The sequence below is a fragment of the Callithrix jacchus genome, chromosome 14 (assembly GCF_049354715.1).
Source record: "Callithrix jacchus isolate 240 chromosome 14, calJac240_pri, whole genome shotgun sequence".
NCBI classification, from domain to species: domain Eukaryota; kingdom Metazoa; phylum Chordata; class Mammalia; order Primates; family Cebidae; genus Callithrix; species Callithrix jacchus.
This window is the reverse complement of record NC_133515.1, coordinates 93,033,642-93,050,135: the sequence shown is the minus strand read 5'-3', so window position 1 is coordinate 93,050,135 and position 16,494 is coordinate 93,033,642. Positions and strand designations below refer to the sequence as shown.

Sequence of the window (16,494 nt, the reverse complement as noted above, 5' to 3'; positions counted from 1 at the left end):
CAATTCTTTCTCTCCCAGACACTGGTTGTTAATTTTCCTTACAATAATGCATGTCTGTTCTTCCTCTCCAATGTACTGTTATAACTAATACAGTGAAGCATCTGCACCTTGCTGTGTGAGGTCATCTTGTGATAGGAAGCTGACAGCTTCACACAGCAATGGGCAGTGCAGATGTAGTGGCTTTCAGGAACCTCTCATCCATTTGCCTTCCGAGTAAAAGCCCAAGGAGAGGCACAATCATGTCCTCCATTTGCCATTAACTGGAAATTCACAGGCTGAAAGCTTTGTCATTAAGAAACTGGAAAAAAAACATTTTCTTTTAATCCTCAATATATATCTTCCCCCATAGACTGTCTCTTACACATTGACACACTGATAGACATACATGTGTATGCCTGCTCATCCATATACATACACTCTGAAAAATGTACATATATTGAAATATTATGATACATTTCATACACACACAAACATACACACAGCCTTTTAAAACTTATCTGGAACATGATCTGCCAGTATCTTTCAATCTTTGATGTGTGTCAACTTGCCAAAAGAGATGGGGAAATGGTAGATGGCATTCCAAGTAGAGAAACAAACTTGTGGAAAGATACCATGTGCTGAAAGGACCTTGAAATTTTGTAAAACTTGGGAAGGTAAGTACATCTGGAACAGCGCGTGCACTCACACACACACACACACACACACACACACGGATTATAGCTGCCACTTGGAATGAAACTGGAAAGAATCTATTTGCCAACCCTGAGATGACTCTGGAGATGATCCAAATACACTGTGAATCAAGCATCTGAAATTAATCCAAGTGATACAAAGGGCATAAAATCATTTCAAGTAAAACAAAATGTATCAACCATTCTTACAAACACATACATAATATTATTAGTTAAGACGCATTTACTTATATTTTACTCCTTCATGGTCATAAAACACAGGTAAATTTTAAAACATGAAACAAAACAAAAACCTGCTCAGCAATAAGGAGAGGTAGTAAGGTAGTTATTATTATTAGAATGAGGAAACGAAGTAAATTTTCGAGCTCATACAACTCCACTGAGTTGATGTCTTTGGACTCAATAGCTTGCATGCCACTATACGAAACTGGAGAGGATCACTAACAGTTAGCAAAGAGGAAGGTTAGTCTATGTAAATGCGTCTCAATGGAAGTGCACCAAGCTATTCTTAAGTTTCCATTAGAAGACCAGGCACCAGTGCAAAGGATCATTGGAGTCTGAAATATTAATGTAACATTCAGATTTAGGCAACTATTTTGACAGAAATTATCACTATTAAATTATTTATAATAAAAATGAAAATAATGTATGTTACTAAATGTGCATTTTATATTTGAATATGATATTCAAATGTGGCCATTAGAAACAATTTTCAATTAAATGGGAAAGGTTTCCTGGATAATGTTAAACACACACACATACACACACACACACACACACACACAGAGATAATAAAAACAAAAACAACAAAAAACTGTACACATTATCACATGCAGTATGTTTTCAAACAGAACTACTATCATCTATTTATCCAGCTCTGTATCATCTCTTGATCTCTGGAACTGACTATACGTTCTACCTATTTACTACCTATTTATCTAACAGATAAAAATAGGAGGCTGGAAGAAATACACCAGGTAGATACTGGGTGTTTTTCTCTTCTTTGTTTTTCTGGTACATTTTCCAATGTGGCAGAGATTTGGTGAGGGAACACATACATACTCTACTAGTTTTTAGGGTAGATAATTTTACCTTTTTCATAAAATGCACAAACTTTGTGGCTTATATTCAGATGATAAGGGAGAAATCTTGGCACAAAAGACTACCAAAACCACAAAAAGTCAGTAAATATTTGTCCTGTGTCTATGAGGTGCTTGGCAAGAGAGATGCCCAGTTTTTATGTAGTACAGTGGAGTCTATAAATGATAAAGCGATAACAATGTAAATGTAATAAATGGTATAACAGAGTAATGCAAAGTATTTTGAAACTATATACTTTAAAAGTAGATGGTATGGAAAGAAGTCGTAAGGTTTTATAGAGGAAGAGATATTAACACTGAAGTCCTAAATTGTGTAAGAAATATTATCTTAGAAAGAAAGATCATGGCATGTGGAGGCTCTAAAATGAAAGACCCTTGCCATATAGAGGAACCGAATGATTTTAATAAGGTTTAGACTATGAGATACATGTTTTAGGGGGATGGAGTGAAAGATGAGGCTGCAGAAATAGTCATTGGCAAGTCCCAAAAATTTCTAAAAGCAAATAGAGGTACTTGGGATTCAGCCCTGGGGCAGTGAGAAGGTATTAAAAGATTTCAAGTTTCAGTGAAGCTAGTTGAGGGGTAGAGGTAGTCAGATGAGTAGTTCAGGGTGTTTATTCTGGCTGTGTGATATAGTGCTATTTGGTTGTCAACTAGATTACATAGAGAGACATCTGTTCCAGAGGCCATTTCAGTAGTCCCAGAAAGAGATGATGATCTCAATTTGTGTAGTAAAATTATAAATGAAGAAAAAAATGTAATAATCTATAGAACTTAGATATAATGATGAGGTGAGGACCCAAATATGACTGAATTGTTTTCTTGAGATAACTGGGACAAGATATGAATGGCAAAAGGAGAAGAAACACATTTTTCCAATGAACATTTAAAATTATCATTTAAAAATATTCCATCATGGACGGTAATGTTCACTTGATAAAATTTATAGAGGCAGCAGCCCTGAAATGCTGAAACGCAGCTCTTCCTTTTGTGTGTGTGTGTGTGTGTGTGTGTCTGTGTGTGTGTGTGTGTGTATAGATTGGCAGGTGATTAATTTAGAAATTGGAAGGAAGAAAAAGAAAGTATAAAGAACTATGGAAAACTTTAGAGTTGTAGAAAGTACCCCTTTTGTGTATTGTCAAAGAAAATAGTGGGGATGGTACTTAGAAGTCGATGTTCTCACTTATGCTGGGGAAAACATTGTAGGAGATAAAACTGGAAGTACTTAAAAAATGTAATTGTGGCATAGATGCAATACATACCTACTTCTAAGTGACATTTGGGTACATCTGTATTTTTCAAGTTTTCTACAATAAGCAGATATCATAAGACCCTTGACATTTACAAGGGATAAATCCCAAGACCTTTGCAAATTTCTTGCTTTGCAAATACAGAAGTTTGTACAGTCTGACTTTCTCAAAAATTATATTTCCTTCAAGGAAAATAAATTTCCAGTGCACTTCCCTAGATGATCAGCAAGTCTCCCTGCCTCTAATTACAAAATATATGTGGAATCCATCTGACCTTATCAACTGCACTACTACCATGATAGTCTAAACCAGAAGTTTCCAACCTGTTTGGCACCAGTTTCCTGGTTTCCATGGACATTGAGGGTCAGCAGGCGGGGATTTTGGATTTGGGATGAAACTATTTCACTTCAGATCGGGCATGAGTCAGATGCTCAGAAGGAGCACGCAACCTAGATCCCTCATTTGCACAGTTCACAGTGGGGTTTGGCCTCCTATGAGAAGCTAATCCTGCAGCTGATGTGACATGAGGTGGAGGTCAGGTGGTAATGCTTGCTGATATGGGTCCGCAGTCTAGGGGTTAGGGACTCCAGATTTAAGAACATCATCTTTTCCTTAGAAACTGCAATAGCTGCAAACATTGTTCTCCCACTTTTCATTTTGAGTTGTACATAGCACAGAATATGCATAAAATATATATCATATGTCACTCTAGTTATTAATCTTGTTCAGTGTCTTTATACCACTTTTAGTAAATAAAATTAACATTTATTGTCATGACTTGGAACACTCTATATTCTAAACTTTCTAAATATATAACTCCTCCTGAGCTACCCCTTTCATATTTAATACATTGAGCCACATCTGCCTGTGGGAGCACAAATTAACTGTCCTTAGCACATTACCTCACTGAGAAAAATATAAAATCATTTTTTAAATTTTTAAATTATTATTTTCTTTTTTTAATTTTACTTTAAGTTCTGGGATATATGAGCAGAATGTAAAAGTTTGTTGTACAGGTATATATGTGCTGCAGTGGCTTGCTGTACCTATCAACCCGTCATCTAGGTTTTAAGCCTTGTATGCATTAGGTATTTGTTTTAAGGCTTTCCTTTCCCCTTGCCCTCCACCCGGCAACAGCCCCGGTGTGTGATGTTCCCCTCTCTGGGCCATGTGCTCTCATTGTTCAACTCCCACTTATGAGTGAGAACATGGGGTGTTTGGTTTTCTGTTCCTGTGTTGTTTGCTGAGAATATGACCAGAAATGCCATTTAATTATTTTTTTGATTGAGAAATAAAAATTGTATATACTTAATGTACAACATATTTTGAGATATATATACATTATGGAATGGCTAAATTGAGCTAATTGACATTTGCATTACTTTACATAGTTATTTTTTTGTAATGAGAGCACAGATCTGCTCTCTGAGCTCTTTTCAAGAATAAAATACACTTTCATTAACTGTAGTTACCATGTTGTGCAATAGATCTCTGGAACTACATATTCCTCCTAACTAAAATTTTTTATCTTTGACGAACATCTCCCTCAACCTCCAGCCTCTGTCACCCTCTGGTAACCACCATTCTACTGGCTGCTTTTATGAATTCAACTATTTTAGATTCCATACATATGTGAGATCATGTGATATTTGTCTGAGTCTGCCTTATTTTACTTAACATGATGTCTTCAATTCCATCTGCATTTTGCAAATAACAGGATTTCCTTCATTTTTGAGGGAACAGTTTTCCACTATGTATGTATTACCACATTTTCTTCATTCATTTATCCATTGATGAACACTTTGATTGATTCCATATTTTGGAATTATGAATAACATTGCAATTAACACCGGAGTGCAGATATCCCTTTGACATACTGACTACATTTTCTTTGGCTACATACCCAGCAGTGGGATTGCTAGATCATATGGCAATTGCATTTTTAATTTTTTGAGATGCCTTCATACTCTTTTCCATGATGGCTACACTAATTTGCATTCCCACCTTAGGTGGGAATGCAAGAATCCCCTTTTCACCACAGCCTCACCAATACTTATCTTTTGTCTTTTGGTTAATAGACCTTCCACCAAATATAAAATGATATCTTTTTGTGATTTTTGGTTTGCATTTCTCTGATGACTGGTGATGTTGAACATTTTTATCATATTACCTGTTGGCAATTTGTATATCTTCTTTTGAAAAATCTGTATGGTTCTTTGTCCATTTTATAATCAAGGCAATTGTTTTCTTACAATTCAGTTGAGTTCCTTATATATTTTGGATACTAACTCATCAGCTGTATGGTTTACACATTTTTTAATGATATTGTCTCTTTATTCTGTTTATCATTTTATCGGTTGTTCAGAAACTTACTAGTTTGATATCTCACTTACCTATTTTGCTTTTGTTGCCTCTGCTTTTGAGGTGATATCTAAAAAATCATTGCCCAGACCTCTGCCATGGATATTTTCTCTGCTTTTCTTCTGAAAGTTTTATAGTTTCAGGTCTTACATTTAATTCTCTAATCCATTTTGTGTTGATTTCTGCACATGGTGAAGGATAAAGATCTAATTTATTTTTCCACAGATGGATAGCCAGTGTTCCCAACACCATTTATTAAAGAGACTGTCTTTTCTCCATTGTGTAATCTTGACTTTTTTTTTTAGTTGTGAATTTATTGCTGGTCTATTTTGTCCCATTGATCTGTTTCTGTTTTCATGCCAGTACCATGTTTTTTTGATTACTGGAGCTTTGTAATATATTTGAAAGCAGGTGGGATGATGTTTCTAGCCATACTCTTTTTGCTCTAGATTTCCTTAAGTGTGTGGGGTCTTTTGTGGCCCCACACTAATTTAATTTTTTTTTCTGTTTCTGTGAAAACTACCATTGGAATTTTAATAGAGATTGCATTAAATCTGTAAATGTCTTTGGGTAGTAAGGACATTTTAACCTTATTAGTTATTCCAATTCATGATGAGATATTTTCCATTTATTTGTGTCTTCTTCAATTTCTTTAAACAATATCTTATAGTTTTCAGTGTGCAGGTTTTTCATCTCTTTGGTTAAATTTATTCCTAAGTACAGTCATCTCTTGGTATACATAGGTGATTGGTTTCCTTAACTGTAACCCTAGCCCCAAACCTAATCTTAACTAAGACTTCCCATTAATACCTAAATCTGTGGCTTCTCTAGTCCCTGTGTATCAGTCTTTTCTCGGGTTGCTAATAAAGACATACCTAAGACTGGGTAATTTATAAAGGAAAGAAGTTTAATTGACTCACAATTCCACATGGCTGGGGAAGCCTCACAATCATGGCAGAGGTGAATGAGGCGCAAAGTCACATCTTACATAGCAGCACACAAGAGAGCTTGTTCAGGGGCATTCCCCTTCATACAACAATCAAATCTCATGAGACTTATTTACTACCACAAGAACAGCATGGGGGAAACCATTCCCCTGATTCAATTTTCTCCACCTGGCCCCACCCTTGAACATGGGGACTATTATGATTCAAGATGAGATTTGGATAGGAACATAACCAAACCATATCGCTCTGGTATAAAATTGCATAGTTGAGAATCCAGAGACCCTTTGAAGGAATCAAATTTCTACTACAGATCCCATGGGACAGCCAAGAAACTGAGCCAGCTAGCTTTCTCACCTGAGAGGCTTATAGCCTGGGGCAAGTTCTCAGCCCTACTTACTGGTACCTGGAAACAATCCAGATGCTGTTAGAGGAGCACAGTGGGAGTGAGACCAGTCTTTTGGGCTATGGGCTGTGTAGAAGCTGGATAAGATCTGGGGCTGCCAGCTTTCCCCCACTTCCCTGGTGGCCTATGACACAGCAGAGGCAGCCATTATTCCCTTAGGAACATGACTCCATTGGCCTGGGAACCACACCCTCATTCCCCACAGCAACTGCAGCAAGCCCCACCCAAAGAGAGAGCATGCATTCAGACAGCCTAATTCTGGGCACATTTGATGGACTGTCTCTACCTGCCCTGGAGCTGAAGACAAAGGACAGAGTCTCTTGGGAGCTCTATGGCCCCTCCCATCTCCTGACCCTAGGGCAAGCTTGTATTTTCACTATACTTCTGCAGCTAATGCACCCTTGGTAGCACCGCCTCCTAGTGGAGGCCAACCAACACAAAACCAGCACACTTAACAAAAATATAACCAAGGACCCTCACAGAGTCCACTTCACCTCCTTGCTACCCACAACAGAGCAGGTACTGGTATCCATGGCTGAGAGACCTGAAGATAGATCACATCACAGGACTCTTTGCAGACACTCCCCAGTACCAGCCTGAAGCACATTAGCTCCACTGGGTGGCTAAAGCCAGAAGAGAAATAACAATCACAGTAGTTTGCCTCTCAGAAAGCACTATCCCTAGGGGAAAAGGGAGAGCACCAAATCAAGGGAGTACCCCATGGGATAAAAGAATCTGAACAACAGTCATGGAATCCCATATTTTCACTTTGATATAGGCTACCCCAATAAGAAGGAAGCAGAAAAACAATTCTGGCAATATGAAAAAACAAATTTCTTTAAGACCCCAAAAAGATCACACTACCTCACCAGCAATGGATCCAAACCAAGAAGAAATCTCTGAATTGTCAAAAAAAAAAAAAAAAAGAATTCAGAAGGTAAATTATTAAGCTAATTAGGGAGACAGCAGAGAAAGGTAAAATTCAACTTAAAAACATGATACAGGATATATATTTTAAAAGCTCCAGTGAAATAGCATACATTAAAAAACAATCACAACTTCTGAAAATTAAGGACACACTTAAAGAAATGCACTGGAAATTCTCAGGAATAGAATCAAAGAAGCAGAAGAAAGAACTTCAGAGCTCAAAGACAAAGAAAAAATAATTTTAAAAAATGTACAAAGCCTCCAAGAAGTTTAGAATTGTGTTAAATGACCAAACCTAAAAATGATTGGTGCTCCTGAGGAAGAAGATAAATCTAAAAGTTTGGAAAACATACTTTAGGCAATAATCGAGGACAACTTCTGCAGCTTTGCTAGAGATTTATATATCCAAATACAAGAAACTCAAAGAACACCTGGGAAATTTATCACAAAAAGATGACCTAGCACATAGTCATCAAGTTATCAAAGGCAAGATAAAGAAAAGAACCTTAAGAACTATGAGACATAAGCATCAGGTAACCTATAGAGAAAAACCAATCAGATTAACAGCAGATTTCTCAGCAGAAATGCTATAAACTAGAAGGGATTTGGGTCCTATCTTTATCCTCCTGAAACAAAACAATTATTAGCCAAGAACTTTGTATCCAGTGAAACTAAGCTTCATAAATGAAGGAGAGAAAAAGTCTTGTCCAGACTAACAAATGCTGAGAGAATTTGCCACTACCAAGCTAGCACTCTATGAACTGCTAAAAAGCACTCTAAATCTTGAAACAAATCCTTGAAATGCACCAAAATAGAATCTACTTTAAGCATAAATCTCACAGGACCTATAAAACAATAACACAAGGAAGGAAACACAATGTATTCAGGCAACAAATAGCCCGATGAATCGCAATACTAACATTGAATGTAAATGGCCTAAACACTCCACTTAAAAGATACAGAATGGCAGAATGGATATGAATTCACCAACTAAGTATCTTCTGTCTTCAAGAGACTCACCTAACATATAAAGACTTATATAATTTTAAGGTAAAAAGGTAGAAAAAGATATTTCATGCGAACAGACACCAAAAATGAGCAGGATTACCTATTCTTACATCAGGCACAACAAACTTTAAAGCAACAGCAGTTAAAAAAGACAAAGAGAGACATTATATAATGATAAAATAATTAGTCCAATAGGAAAATATTGCAGTCTTGAATATGTATTCACCTAAAACTGGCACCTCCATATTTATAAAATAATTACTAGTAAACTTAAGAAATGAGATAGATTGCAACACAAAATAGTGTGGTACTTCAGCACTCCACTGACAGGTTATCAAGACAGAAAGTCAATGAAGAAACAACTTTAAACTATACCGTAGAACAAATGGACTTAATGGATATTTACAGAACATTCTACCCAACAACTACAGAATATACATTGTATTCATCAGTGTTAAAATGCACATGCTAAATGAAGAGACCCCCCCCCCCAACCTCCACTCCAAAACAGGCTTTGTGTAAGTAGCATGGCTGTTTATTCACCTGGTGCAGGCAGGCTGAAGCCAAAAAGTGTATCAGCAAAGGGCAGTGTGATAGGAGTTGGTTTTATAGGTTTGGGGTGGGCAGTGGAAAGATACAGTTTAGGGTGTTTTTGCAAGCTGGGAGGGGGTCATAGGCTTGCAAGGTAAGGGGGTTGTAGGGTGTGGCATCATGAGGTTGAACAAGGTCAGTTACAAAGTCCAATGGCCTGATCAATTAGAGTGGGAACAAGGAACAATAGAGAAACTCTCAAAGTAAGGTAGGTGCTATAGTAGTTGATCTTTTCTTTGGTCTTCCAGTTACTTTAGATTTTTCAGGAACTCATCTAGAGTGTCTGTGCAGGTCACAGAGGTTAATATGACATCCACAGGGCTGTCAGTCAGCCTAAAAGATCCATTTTTTTTTTTTTGGAGACGGAGTTTCGCTCTTGTTACCCAGGCTGGAGTGCAATGGCGCGATCTCAGCTCACCGCAACCTCCGCCTCCTGGGTTCAGGCAATTCTCCTGCCTCAGCCCCCTGAGGAGCTGGGATTACAGGCACGCACCACCGTGCCCAGCTAATTTTTTGTATTTTTAGTAGAGACGGGGTTTCACCATGTTGACCAGGATGGTCTCGATCTCTTGACCTCATGATCCACCCGCCTCGGCCTCCCACAGTGCTGGGATTACAGGCTTGAGCCACCGCGCCCGGCCCAAAAGATCTTACAATCAGCACATGGAACATTCTCTAAAACAGACCATATCCTAAATAACAAGTCTCAATTAAGGCCCAGGCTGGGGCCATCACCAGCCATGGAGGTCCCCAGTAGGCAGAGCGTCCAAGAAAAGTCCTGCATCAAAAATAAGATGGAAATTAAAATTCTGCACCAAAGTCAAGATGGAAATTTAAAAAAATATTTGAACTGAATGATAATAGTGACACAACCTACCACAAGCTCTGGGATACAGCAAATGCAGTGCTAAGAGGACAGTTCACATCATTAAATGCCTACATCCAAAAGTCTGAAAGGACACAAATAGACAATCCAGGGTCACACCTCAAGGAACTAGAGAAACAAGAAGACACCAAACCCAAACCCAGCAATAGAAAATAAATAACCAAATCAGAACAGAATTAAATGAAATAGAAACAAAAAAAATACAAAAGATAAATGAAACAAAGAGCTGGTTATTTGAAAAGAAAAATTGATAATTAGTGAAATTAAGCAAAAAAAAAAAAAAAAAAGAGGGAAGATCCAAATAAGCTCGATTAGAAACAAAATTCAAGATATTACAACTGATAAAACAGAAATACAAAAGATTATTCAAGGCTACCTTGAACACCTTTATGCACATAAACCAGAAAACCTAGAGGAGACAGATAAATTCCTGGAAATATACAACCCTTCTAGATTAAACCAGGAAGAAATAGAAACTCTAAACAAACCAAAAACAAGCAGTGAAATTGAAATGGTAATTTTAAAGTTACCAACAAAAAAAGTTTAGGACCAGACGGATTTACTGCTGAATTCTATCAGACATTTAAAAATTGTTATCAATCCTATTGACACTATTCCAAAAGACAGAGAAAGAGGGAATTCTCCCTAAATCATTCTATGAAGGCTGTATCACCCTAATATCAAAACCAGGAAAGGACATAACAATAAAAAGAAAACTACAGACCAATATCCCTGATTAACATAAATGCGAAAATCCTCAACAAAATACTAGCAACACAGCCAGAAACTAGCAAGTCCAACAGCATATCAAAAAGATAAGCCACCATGATCGAGTGAGTTTCATAGCAGGGATGTAGAGATAGTTTAATATACACAGGTCAATGTGATATGCCACATAAACAAAAATCACATGATCATCTCAATAGATGCAGAAAAAGCATTTGACAAAATTCAGCAATCTCTTAGGATTAAAACCCTCAGCAAAAGGGCATACAAGGGACATACCTTAAGGTAATAAAAGCCATCTATGACAAATCTACAGCCAATACTATACTGAATGGAACAAGTTGAAAGTATTCCCCCTGAGAACTGGAAGAAGACAAAAATGCCCACTCTCACCACTTCTATTCACATAGTACTGGAAATACTAGTCACAGCAATCAGACGAAAGAGAAATAATGGGCATCCAAATCAGTAAAGAGAAAGCCAAATTCACTGTTTGCTGATGACATGATCATATACCTAGAAAACCCTAAAGACTCTTCCAAAAAGCTCCTAGAATAGGTCAATAAATTCAGCAAAATTTCAGGATACAAAATCAATGTACACAAGTCAGTAGGTCGGCTATACACCAACAGCAACCAAGCTGAGAATCAAATTAAGAACTCAACTCCTTTTACAACAGCTGCAAAAAGTAAAAATAAAAAAATGTATAATACATTTACATAATACAAAACACTGCTGAAAACACCAACAAATGGAAACATATCCCATGATCTTCAATGGGTAGAATCAATATGGTGAAAATGACCGTACTGCCAAAAGCAATCTACAAATTAAATACAATCTCCATCAAAATACCACCATTATTCTTCTTAGAACTAGACAAAACAATCCTAAAATTCATATGGAACCAAAAAAAGAGCCTGTGTAGCCAAAGCAAGATTAAGCAAAAGGAACAAATCTGGAGGCATCACATTACCTGAATTCAAACTATATTATAAGGCCATAGTCACCAAAAACAGCATGGTACCAGTATAAAAATAGGCATATAGACCAATGGAACAGAATAGATACCACAGACATAAAGCCAAACACTTACAGTCAACTAATCTTTGACAAAGCAACAAAAACATAAAGTAGGTATGATGGTTAATATGGTGTGTTAACTTGAATGGATTGAAGAATGCAAAGTGTTGTTCCTGGGTGTGTCTGTGAGGGTGTTGCCAAAGATTTACATTTGAATCAGTGGACTGGGAGAGGCAGACCCAACTTCGATTCAGGGTGGGCACCCTCAAATCAGCTGCCAGTGTGGCTGTAATAAAGCAGGCAGGGGAAGAGGAAAGAGCAGACTTGCTGAGTCTTTCTACCTTCATCTTTCTCCCGTGCTAGATACTTCCTGCCCTTGGTGAAAGGGCAGGACCGGGTTCTTCAGCTTTTGGACTCTTTGGCTTAAAACAGTGGTTTCCCAGGGGCTCTTGGGCCTTAGGCCATACACTGAAGGCTTCCCTACTTTTGAGGTTCTGGGACTCAGACTGATCCACTACTGGCTTCCTTGCTCCTTAATTTGCAGACAGCTTATTGTGGGACTTTACCTTGTAATTGTGTGAGCCAATTCTCCTTAATAAACTCCTTTTCATATATACATATATCCTATTCGTTCTGTCACTCTAGAGAACCCTGACTAATACAGTGGGGAAAGGACACCCTATTCAACAAATGGTGCTGGGATAGTTGGCAGTCCACAGGAAGAAGAATGAAACTGGATCCTCATCTCTCACCTTATACAAAAATCAACTCAAGGTACATGGAGGACTTAAATCTAACACCTGAAACCATAAAAATTTCATGAGATAACATTAGAAAAACCTTTCTTGACATTGACTTAGGCAAAGACTTCATGACAAAAAACTCAAAAACAAATGTGACAAATATAAAGATAAAGAGATGAGACTTAAACTAAAAACCTTCTTCACGTCAGAAGAGACAACCCATAGAGCGGGAGGAAATCCTCCCTATCTATGCTTCTGACAAAGACTAATATTCAGAATCTACAAGGAACTCAAATAAATCAACAAGAAAAAAACATAATCCCATCAAAAAGTGGGCTAAGGACATGAATAGACAATTTTCAAAAGAAGATACACAAATGGCCAAGAAACATGAAAAAATGCTCAACATCACCAATTATCAGGGAAATGCAAATCAAAACTGCAATGCAATGCCACCTTACTCCTGCAAGAATGGCCATAATCAAGAATCAAAAAGTGATAGATGTTGGCATGTATGTGGTGAAAAGGGGGCACTTTTACACTGCTAGTAGAAATGCAAACTAGTACAACTACTATGGAAAAGAGTGTGGAGATTCCTTAAAGAGCTAAAATTAGAGCTACCATTTGATCCAGCAATCCTACTCCTGGGTATCTACCCACAGGAAAAGAAGTCGTTATACAGAAAGGATACTTGCACACGCATGCTTATAGCAGCCCAATTTGGCAACTGCAAAAATATGGAACCAGCCCAAATGCCCATCAACCAAGGAGCAGAAAAACAATATGTGGTACATATATATATACCATGGAATACTACTTAGCCATAAAAAGAAACAAAATAATGGCATTTGCAGCAACCTGGATGGAATTGGAGACAATTATTCTAGGTGAAGTAACTCAGGAATGGAAAGCCAAACATCAATGTTCTCACTCATAAGTGGGAGCTAAGCTATGAGGATGCAAAGGCATAAGAATGATACAATGGACTTTGGAGACTTGGGGGGAAGGGTGGGAAGGGGATGAGAGATAAAAGACAACACATTAGGTACAGTGTGCACTGCTCAGGTGATGGATGCACCAAATCTTAGAAATCATTATAAAATCTATTCATGTATAGAAATAAGAAAAATATTTATACTATTTGCATATTACCTATGCACATCTCTAGATTACTTATAAAATATATGGTATATCAAATATAGTTACTATTATATATTTTCTATGAAATCCAATAGCTACTATTATTTATTGTCTGTGAAATCATAACCAAAAACCATTGTTTGTACATGTTCAGAACAGAACATTTTTTTCTAAGTATTTTCAATTCAGGTTTGGTTGAATTCATGCACATGGAAGGCCAAGTATATTTTTTGTAGCTATCTTAAATGAAATTGATTTCTTGATTTTTTGGGGGATAGTTCCTTGTTAATGCATAGAAATTCTACTGATGTTTATATGTTGATTTTTTTATTCTGCAACTTTGCTGAATTTGTTTATTAGTTCAAATGGTTTTTTGAAGGAGACTTTAAGGTTTACTATATATAAGTTTATGCCACCGGCAGACAGGGACAATTTAACTTCTTCTTTTCCAATTTGGATGCCTTTTACTTCTTTCTCTTGCCAAATTGCTCTGGCTAGAAATTCCAGATCAATACTGAATGGAAGTGGTAAGAATTGATATCCTTGTCTTATTTCTGAGCTCAGAGGGAGAGCTTTCAACTTTTCAACACTGAGTATGATATTAGCTGTGGACTTGTTATATTTAGCCTTTATCACGTTGAGGTACATTCTTTCCATATCTAATTTGTTCCGAATTTTTATTGTGGAAGGATATTGAATTTTTTCAAATTATTTTTCTGCATCTATTGAGATGATCATATGGTGTTTGTACTTCAGCCTGTTAATATGGTGTGTCACATTTATAGATTTGTATATATTGAAGCATCTTTGCATTCATAGTATAAAACCACCTGGTTATGGTGTGTGATCCTTTTCATGTGATGTTTAATTTGGCTAGCTAGTAATTTGTAGAAGATTTTTGTTTCTATGTTTATCAGGTATATTGGCCTGTAATTTTCTTTTCTGGTAGACTCATTGTCTGTTTTTGGTGTCAGTGTAATGCCGGTCTGGTAAAATTAGACTCCAGGTCTAGAAAAGTCTCACTGGCAGCTCTCCTCTATCCAGCCTGTAGCACTTGAGACTTGGCCATCTCAACAGGAAGACTCCTTCATAAAAGTTGCAGTAGTGAGATAATGAGATAAAAAAGTCTCTGGGTCTTTTCACTGCCTCCGCTTGAAATCACGCATTTTATTAGTCAGAACTAGCCACATGGTATTTTATGCAGCTGCAAGAATGTTGAAGTACAGTTTCTTTTTTCTTTTTCTTAAGATGGAGTCTCACTCTGTCACCCAGGCTGGAGTGCAGTAGCATGATCTCAGCTCACTGAAACCTCTGCCTCCCAGGTTCAAGCATTCTCTTACCTCAGCCTCCTGAGTAGCTAGGATCACAGGTGCATGCCACCACATCCAGCTAATTTTTTTTGTATTTTTAGTATAGATGTGGTTTCAACATGTTGGCCAGGCTGTTCTCGAACTCCTGGCCTCAAGAGATCTGCCTGCTTTGGCCTCCCAAATGCTGGGATTATAGGCATGAGCCATCGTGCCCAGCCAGGAAGTACAGTTTCTATAAACCAAGGAAGGAAAGGAGAATTGGATACTGTGAGCACTGGTAAAGTTTGCCAGTTTGTTCCTTCAGTTCAAATATGTTAAGTTTAATTTTCTTTTGCAAAGCACACACCCCCTTGCCAATGAAGACCACCCAAATCTTATAACAGCTCTAAAGTTTAGGTGTTGTGCAATAGTCTATCATGTCTAGATGTGGCTCCTCATGAACTAGAACCTATGAACTCTAAAGACAATCATTTGCCCCCACTCATATACGTAGGGTATAATAGTAAAATAAAGCTAAAATAATTACAACAAACATCCTGATTCTAAACAGAGAAAAATGAGGGATAGTCAGAGGTCATAGATCTTTAGAAATTTTTAAATCCCAGCAGGCAGACATTACGTGAGCAGCCCTATGGTCTCAGCTGCAACCTGGGGGTAGAAATAATTCCTAATGGGTCCTTTAGTCTGCTCTCTGGGAGGAAGTTCCCTTTTGTATTGTCCTCAGAAGCCTCCTAATTCCATCTTCAGAAAGTTGTTTCTTCCTTTTTTTCCCCCACTTACATTATTCTCTGTGCTCATATTTGAAGTGTTTGGGGAATATGTCCTTCTTGGGGGCTATAACAGTTTCTCAACCCACTACCTGCCCGTAGAAGCATGGAAGCCCAAAAATAATTTTGACAGTAAATGTTAACATTTATTGGATGCTTTCTGTGTGGCAGAAATTATACTAAGCAATTACATGCATTTAATCTTCACAATGGCCTTTTGAAATGGCATTATAATTATTTCCATTTAAATTGCCCAATGTTCCATAGCTAGTCCATAATGGAACTTGGATCCAAATCCTGCTCTGTCTGATACCAATCTGCAAAGTTTCCTGCATAGTCCTTTAAAGTCCTCAGTTAAAAGAATTGTTTCAGGAATTGTTGGAAGGCATTCCTGGAGCGGGTGAACATAATCAATATTTTCGACAAAAGCAAAGATCATTTGTTAGTCTCAAAGAATCACAGGCTTTTTCAGCATGGTCTCCAAGTTTCTGTAGCAATACAGTACTATTTAAAAACAGTAACAACAAAAAACACTGTCGGACTTTTACGTGCTTGCATCAGTTCAGATGCACGTACCTAGGAACCATACCTGCAGTTGCTTCCAAGACCTCTTTTACATG

The 16,494-nt window shown here is 37.4% G+C and overlaps 1 long non-coding RNA gene across 1 annotated transcript in view; it reads right to left on the bottom strand.

Annotated features, from left to right (window-relative positions):
- The window catches only part of LOC144579387 (uncharacterized), a 117,572-nt gene extending 109,877 nt beyond the window's left edge, over positions 1-7,695 (bottom strand). The window contains exon 1 of the long non-coding RNA XR_013526817.1: positions 6,705-7,695. This is a non-coding gene — a long non-coding RNA (uncharacterized LOC144579387). The remainder of the gene's footprint in view (positions 1-6,704) is intronic.
- Positions 7,696-16,494: the final 8,799 nt, after the last annotated feature.